The 7,461-nt window shown below is 39.7% G+C and overlaps 1 long non-coding RNA gene across 1 annotated transcript; it reads right to left on the bottom strand.

Annotated features, from left to right (window-relative positions):
• Positions 1 to 3,558: 3,558 nt before the first annotated feature.
• Positions 3,559 to 7,056, bottom strand: LOC144988243 (uncharacterized). The gene is made up of 4 exons (XR_013652088.1): positions 6,932 to 7,056; positions 6,195 to 6,343; positions 5,687 to 5,776; positions 3,559 to 3,768 (listed from the first exon to the last, which is right to left on the bottom strand). It is a non-coding gene; the product is annotated as an uncharacterized LOC144988243 (long non-coding RNA).
• Positions 7,057 to 7,461: the final 405 nt, after the last annotated feature.

Raw genomic sequence — 7,461 nt, 5'->3', positions numbered from 1 at the left:
AATCAAGCTCTTCGGGCAGCGTCTTTTGTGCAGCTTGACAGTTACATACTTTGTTTTTATTCTCTAAGACTGGACTTGTGTTTCTATGAGGTGTGAAAATCTTGATGTCTTTCTGAGAAAAGTGCACAAAGTGTGTAGATTAGCAGAGCTTAAACATCTATAATCCTATACTGCAGATTTCATCTAACGCAGGTTATTTCCCCCCGCTATAAAAGGGGGCCCTCTGGACTGAGTGCTGCCTCTTCTCTGTCCATCAACACTTCTGCTGTTGCTGCTAAAGAAGTGATTGAATACTTATGGGTCACCAAAACAGTAAAAGTTTGTCCGTTACACCTTTTTGAGGTTTTCTTAAATATTAAATAAGCATCAGTTTTCCAGAAGAACATGAAAAAGAAAGAATTTCAGTTTCAGCCCTTAACCTGGTCAGGCTGTAGTGTTTTTTGGTTGAAATGCTGCAGACAGAATCGTTGCGTGCGCCGTTTCCAGACCAGGATGTTATCTGGCTCTATTAGCATGCGTGTTGCAGTTAATTATAATGGCCCTCGGTTGTCATAGCATCAGGAAAGTCCAGACTCTGACTGGACTGCAGTGTAATTTCTTTCATTACTGTGTCATCTGAGCTTCATGTTGGGCCACACTTAACCTCGCCACCAGGTCATGATGATTAGATCATACCAACTCAATTAATGCAGTAAAGTAAGGGGGAGACGCTCTGCCGGGCTTCAGCTGACTTTTGTCACCGCTCTGCTAATTGCTTTGCAGAAGTAAAGCGTCGTCAGATTTTCATCTTTTAGATCCTAGCGTTCTGTGAGGCCAGAAGAGGCCATTTGTGGAAAAAAGTAATTATTACAATTTGTGTTGAGGATGCAGGAAACACTTTTCCTGTCCAACAGAAGCTGTGTCTCCTGGTGGTAATTAAAGTGAGTGTAAACGAGGGGATGGCGATGCAGAGCGGCGTGATTTCCAAACTGAGCTGATTTAATTTCCTCTGACATTAATCACACATACATGAAATGCTAATTAGCTCAAACATAGGAGTCTGTGCTGATAATTAGTGCAATGAAAGAAATGCCAATTAGTGGAGCAGACGAGACGAGGAAGCTCGTGGCGGGCGGGTCCTGAGCAGACCTGGAAACGGCCACCTGGGCTTCTCAGCAGCTTTTGCACATAACACTTTTAAAGCATGAGTACAGCTGATCACATTAGTGCCACATTCTAAAAGAAACAGGGCTCCACCCCTTTGTGTCTTTGAGCAACACTTTAGAATGATTTAAGATGTTTCTCAGTTCTGATTTTGTTAAAGTAGAACAGATGAAAGATGCTGAGGAACCAAAACCCTCCACTGCCCGAAGGAGAACGGCCTTTCTGCACATCAGCTCAGGGAAAATATCAGTGAGCGTGACAAGAAGGAGCCGGTCCAGGACCGTTTGAGTGTGAATGACAGAAACCCTTCTTGGACAATGGAACCTGTTTTGGTGGTTCATGCTAACAAACAAAGCAAACTGCACCCTGAAGGCAGAAACCAGGAGGGTCAACCCTCCAACCAGCTGGACGACCGCTCAGCCTCTGAGGCCGGCGTCAGCAAGGTGGGAGGAGTCAAGAGCAGGGGGGATGTCCATGCAGCTTCAGTGTGGCTGCAGAGGGTTCTGTTCTCAAGCCCCTCCCCTAAAGATACTCAGTCTGCTGAAAACCTTCATCATGAGCATGCAGAGGAGTCCTGTAATCATGATGTCATTACGTAATCTGCAACAGCCGCCAGATCGGTCCACGCATGCGCCAATATGATGTCATTTTCTCCTCGTGAGCAACAGTTAGGCGATTTGATTTAGATCAAAAACGTCCCATCAGGTCTGCTTCTTTACGACTGTCTGAGCCGTTTAAACAGCGGATAACTCTGTGATGACAAGAATTTATGTTTTCCTCAACGACAGAGAGCCCCCCCCCCCAACTGGATTACAGCTCCGAAATACAAAAAAAAGTTGCATAAATGCAACATTGTATAATTGTATATTCTTGTCGTTTTTCATTTTTCATTGTTATAAACAATTTGATGAGGTTCTTAACATCCAAAGACAGTCAAATTCAGTAGACATAGATGCATGCAGTGACTGATGGTGCAGCCATTACAGTGTTATTAGGGTAGCGACACACTGGTCACACGCTCTACAGGACGGACTTCCCCACTCATGAGAGTAACTGAAAACATAGCATGATTGGGAATTGGACTCACTTGAGTCCTTCATGGTGTTATTGTGGCTGACCAGCCACTGCACACCATTCCAGGGCTTCTGGCCTCAGCTTCTTCTGCTTGAAGCCGGTCCTCTGGAGCTCCTGACACTAGAAAGGCCAGTTGACGTCTGCAGGGTTGAGGCTGATCACGAAGGCTGCTGATGTGGGGCAGCCTCAAACCTTCTTCTGCCCCACAGGCAGGAAGGCCTTTTCCTTTGGAGCCTGGAGAGTTAAAGTCCCACTTTATTGTGTGTTTGTGTTTCAGACTGCAGCTGACAGGAAGAACAGCCTCTGCCAGAAACAGACATGTCACAGGTAATGGGATTACCTATGAGGATAAAAACCCAAACATCCCTGACTTCAGTTCTAAAACTAGTTTGATCAGACTCAGCAGCAGCAGCAGCAGCAGCTTCTAAAGTGAGTGTTGCATGGTTTGAAGTGGATCCTTTGCGTTCAGAGAGATTCACTCTGCACAGAAATGACAAGGCAGCCTACACTCAAAAAAAAAAGCTGTTCGCTTTACTTAACAATGTTGTCAAGTGGTTCCACATAAGTCTGTCAAGTAGGTATTACTGCAATCGTTTACTTCCGATTTACTCATCTCAGTTAAGTTCGTTGTACAAGGCTTTCTTAAGTTGGTGCTACTTAGATGGATTGCTTTGTTTTTATGTTCAACATTCACATTGAACTTATGTGATAGGGTTAAGTCAAGCCAATATAATGAATATACATTAAAGCTATACAATGTTATTGAGTAAGAATAACTCAGCAGTGCAGTCAAGTTGAACTTAATTGACTTTACTTTTTCCTACAAAATACCTACCAGTATATTTATAAAGCTTGTAAGATGGAAGGGAGAAATGAAAATAGACAAAATTAGTCATAATATCTCTTTTATTTAGACAGCCAACAAGCAAAATAGTCTTTTCCTTAAAAAACAGTTTACAAAACAGTCAACTGGTCCAGCCAGAAAATGCCCAAATGTTCATGCACAATGAACAATGGGTGTAACAGCAATGAAATTAGTCTTAACAGCACCTTCTAGAGTTTGACCACAACATCATCAAAACAGGCTTTTCCATAAAAAACTATTGATAAAAAAACAAACAACAGGTATAGCCAATCAGCAGAAAGCAACATAAAAGGTTTTAGGAAAATGCCAAAATCTCCAACCACAATGAACAATGTCCCGGGTAACAAAAACTGTGTGTGTAGGACATTAGTTCAGCAGCTTATTCTTCAACATCTGGACTTTAGATGAAAAAGCTGATGTGACTCCAGCTCCATGAGGACCTTTTGAATATTTTCAAAAGTGTACTTGAGGTCAGGAGGGTTGCTCAGGTTAAGGTCATGCACGAGGCCAAACGGTAGTGCATGAGCACTGGCAACATCTTTGAGTTCATGAAGGACTGCAACACCTTCAACGTTGATCCCAAAGTCCTCTGGTTACTGAGCAGCATCTTCACCTGGATGTTTGATCACATAGATTCCCATCATGATCTGTTCCAGTTTTGCACTTGTTTCTTCAGGGTTCTCGCTCTAAAAAACATACAGAGAAAAGGGTGCTTCAATTAAATGTTTCTAATACCGTATAAGGAAGTTTTTAATTCAATCAGATTCTGAAATATTTCAATCTTTTAATATTCATCCTATTTCATTCATTTTCTTAACCGTTTTTCCTTTTCGGGGTCACGGGGCTGCCGGAGCCTATCCCGGCCACTTGTGGGCCTGGACAGGTCGCCAGTCTTTCTGCATTTTTAAAGCTTTGAATTTTCTTTCTGATTTTTTTAAACCTTTGAATTTAAAAACAGAAACGCCCTGAAATTTTATTTTCTATCTTTAATTTTTCAGTGTTCTTAATTTCGAGACTCAAAATTTCGATGGTCCACAAATTCGATGGAAAAAAATTCAGAGCTTAAAAATGCGCGTTTGTCCCAGTGGCACAACTGTCTCACCAGAACAACTTATCAATCTGAGAACACATTGATAACCAGCCAATCATATCATGACGCAGCATGACTCTTCTTATTTACATAGTTTTATTGGTCTTAAAAACGTGTCACCTTTCCTGTAAATTTTTAAATATTTCTTTCAGTGGCATTCAGCCATTAAAAGTTTAACTAGTTCATCTTTAACCAGATAGCAACTGTCGCCTTATTTTATGTGTTGACGAGTGTACAAAAGAAATCACCACACTTACGTTTTCATCTTAAAGCTAACTATATGTATGTCTCTGTGTGTTTGTGATTGGATGATGAAAATGTAAGTGTGGTGATTCTTTTGTAAACCCATCAGATAGTTGCTATCTGGTAATTCGTGGTTGCTCCTTCTAAAAAATCCACCGTAGGCCCTGGAGAGGATCCTTCCTGCATTTTCCGACCACAGTCAGAAAGTTCAACAACAATAGCATTCATGTTTTACAGGTGTAACATGCCCAACATCTGGTGCGACTTTTGTATGCGTCAAATACTGAAAAATCTGCCATAACTGAGACTGCGCCCAATAACCCAGTGAAAATATGGTAGTTAAAAGTTTTAACGGCTGAATGCCTCAGAAAAAAATATTTTAAAAAAAATTACAAGAAAGGTGACACGTTTTGTGACCAATAAAACTATGTAAATGAGGAGAGAATCAGGAGATATAAAGCAATTTCTGCTGCCATATTGGGCTCCAATAGAACATAGCAAACGCTGACGTTACGTTGGTGTCATGATGTGATTGGCTGAATATCAAGGTATTCTCAGATTGATTAGTTGTTCTGGTGAGACAGCTGTGCCACTGGGACAAACGCGCATGTTTAACCTACGAATTTTTTTCCATCGAATTTGTGGACCATCGAAATTTTGAGTCTCGAAATTAAAAACACTGATATATTAAAGATAAAAGCTAATATTTCTGAGCGTAACATTTTGCCATTTTTAAATTCAATGGTTAAAAAAAAAAAAAAAAAAAAATCAGAAAATTTGAAATTTCAGAATGAATATTAAAAGATTGAAAATAAAAAAACTTCCATAATCGTACAGTATCAACTAAATCACACAGCTCATGAACCATAAATCATTTCAAAGTTAAAGTCAAATTAGCTGTAACGTTATGTGTTTGTTCTCCGCATTTGACCCCTCCCCTGGGGGAGCGGTGAGCTGCAGACACAGCCGCGCTCTGGGCTTAGTCTAGCAGGGAGGCATTGGGTCCCATTTTTAGTCTTGGGTGTTGACTCAGCCTGGATTTGAACTTACAACTTTACAGTTACAGGGCGGACACTCTACCACAAGGCTGAGCTGGATACAACTCACCATAATGGATTCAGCTACAAAATGAATCCTTGTACATGCACTGAAAAGTCAAGAAAGCTTTGACCTTGTTTCAGATCTCAGGTTACCATAATACCATCTCTACAGTGAGTGTACTAGTATAAAAGTGCTGTTCATGTACAAAGAAAGGGCATAAAATAACTTACTTTATACTCATACACTAGCTTGGCAGGGTCCTCATTAAGATATGCTTCAAGGGCTCGGGGGATGCCACTTCTTTTTACAATCGAATTATTCTGCAAAGTACAATGAGAAACAGGCTTTATAAACATATTGCTGGTTTTTACAAGACAAAATAATTCAAGAAGGCCCCCATAATTTTTCTACATATCACCCCCCTCCCAAAGACATCTAAAAGCAGTCCCATAATGAGGAAATTATCATGTTTGGGGTTCCCAAATATTTTCAATTAAGATATGCAGGATAAAACAGGATGTTTTAAATTTAAAAAACATAAATATTCTATAAAAATTGACAAAATACACATAAAACTGAATACATTATTGCAAGATTATGAAAACAAGATAACTGTGTAGGGTAGTATGAAAGACACCTAGCTGACTACTCCAGTGTTACATTATTTGTGTTACTACAACGATGATGCGGGGATATCAATATACAGTACTTAATATTTGCTAATAACTATATAAACACCTGGTCAGCCACAGATACAATTTCGGCTATTTTGGATCCAGCTGCGCCTCCTTTCTTGTGGAAAACTGCATCTTTTCAGAATAGCGGTCCAGTCCCAGATGAGACATGAAGTGGGATTGTTGTAATGCGTGTGAACACTGCACAGTTACCTAGGAAAAAAATAACAACACAAGACAAATATGACAGCTTAAATGGTTACCTAAAACAAAATTACAAAAGTCACAGTTTTTGCTGGATGGCCTTTTGGCTTTGATGTTCCCAATTTTCTGAAATACTTATCTATATTCCTTCACAATTAATCAGAAATCCGTACTTACGTTTAAATACTTTTAAAAAGGAGCATGTAGCTGCATGTGTAGTCAAAAAAAGATGGTGGAGAGACAAGTCGGTGCTCAACTCGCCCTCCCCCCACTCCTGTCAATCATTGTTAGCAACTTCGAAGAACTTGCGTTTAAGCTAGCTAGCACTCACATTTGCGTTCATAAAACTCGACTGTTAGGTATTTTTGTTGTATAAGCTGTCCTCCCTGATCCTAACCTGATACTCGTTTCAGCACACTTACAAAACAACTTCGTTCTCTTACAGAATCATATATTTCATACAAAAACGTCAGTCCACGCCGGTGCATAAATTAGCAGCTTAAAATGAAATTACACTTCAGTCTCCACCTCAACATGACATAAAAACAGTATAACAACTTTTTTATCAAAGTTAATGGCATTAAATATGTCACTTACCGCTTTTATGTGGCTTTGATGGAAATAGTTTTGAAAGATGGCACACTGTCTGCTGCTTCCGTTAGAACGAGAAGACGTGTGGCGGGAGTCACAAAGTCTCGCGTGACTTTGAATTTGATGACGCAACATTCATGGGATGTTAGGCTAGCTAACATAACAGTTGGGGAAACTAAAAGAGTCAAGTAAACTTGGCTTCGTACATTTTTACGTTGAAACAACACAACTGATTCAAGTTGATGTGAGAAACTCACAATTTTAAGTAATTCAAACGTAATAATATTATTTATATCCAACAGCAGTGATAATTCAGTTTTTTGAGTGTATGAATATTTGCTCTTAGACCCTTGGATTCAGAATCTTGTTTGCTGGTTTCTACTTGTTTAAAGATTTCTGGATTTTCGAAATAATAGGTGAAAAATCTGACTGTAAAAATAAAAATGTTCAATTAAAATGATTACAATCCAAAGGAAGATCATTGGTTCATTGTGAATTGTTTTCCTGGAGCTTGAATTTTCAGTTTAACTGTTTGA

This window comes from Oryzias latipes, chromosome 20, assembly GCF_053564925.1.
Source record: "Oryzias latipes strain Hd-rR chromosome 20, Olatipes_Hd-rR_3.1".
NCBI lineage: Eukaryota > Metazoa > Chordata > Actinopteri > Beloniformes > Adrianichthyidae > Oryzias > Oryzias latipes.
Note: the sequence above shows the minus strand (reverse complement) of the source record. Positions and strands in the feature narration are given on the sequence as shown.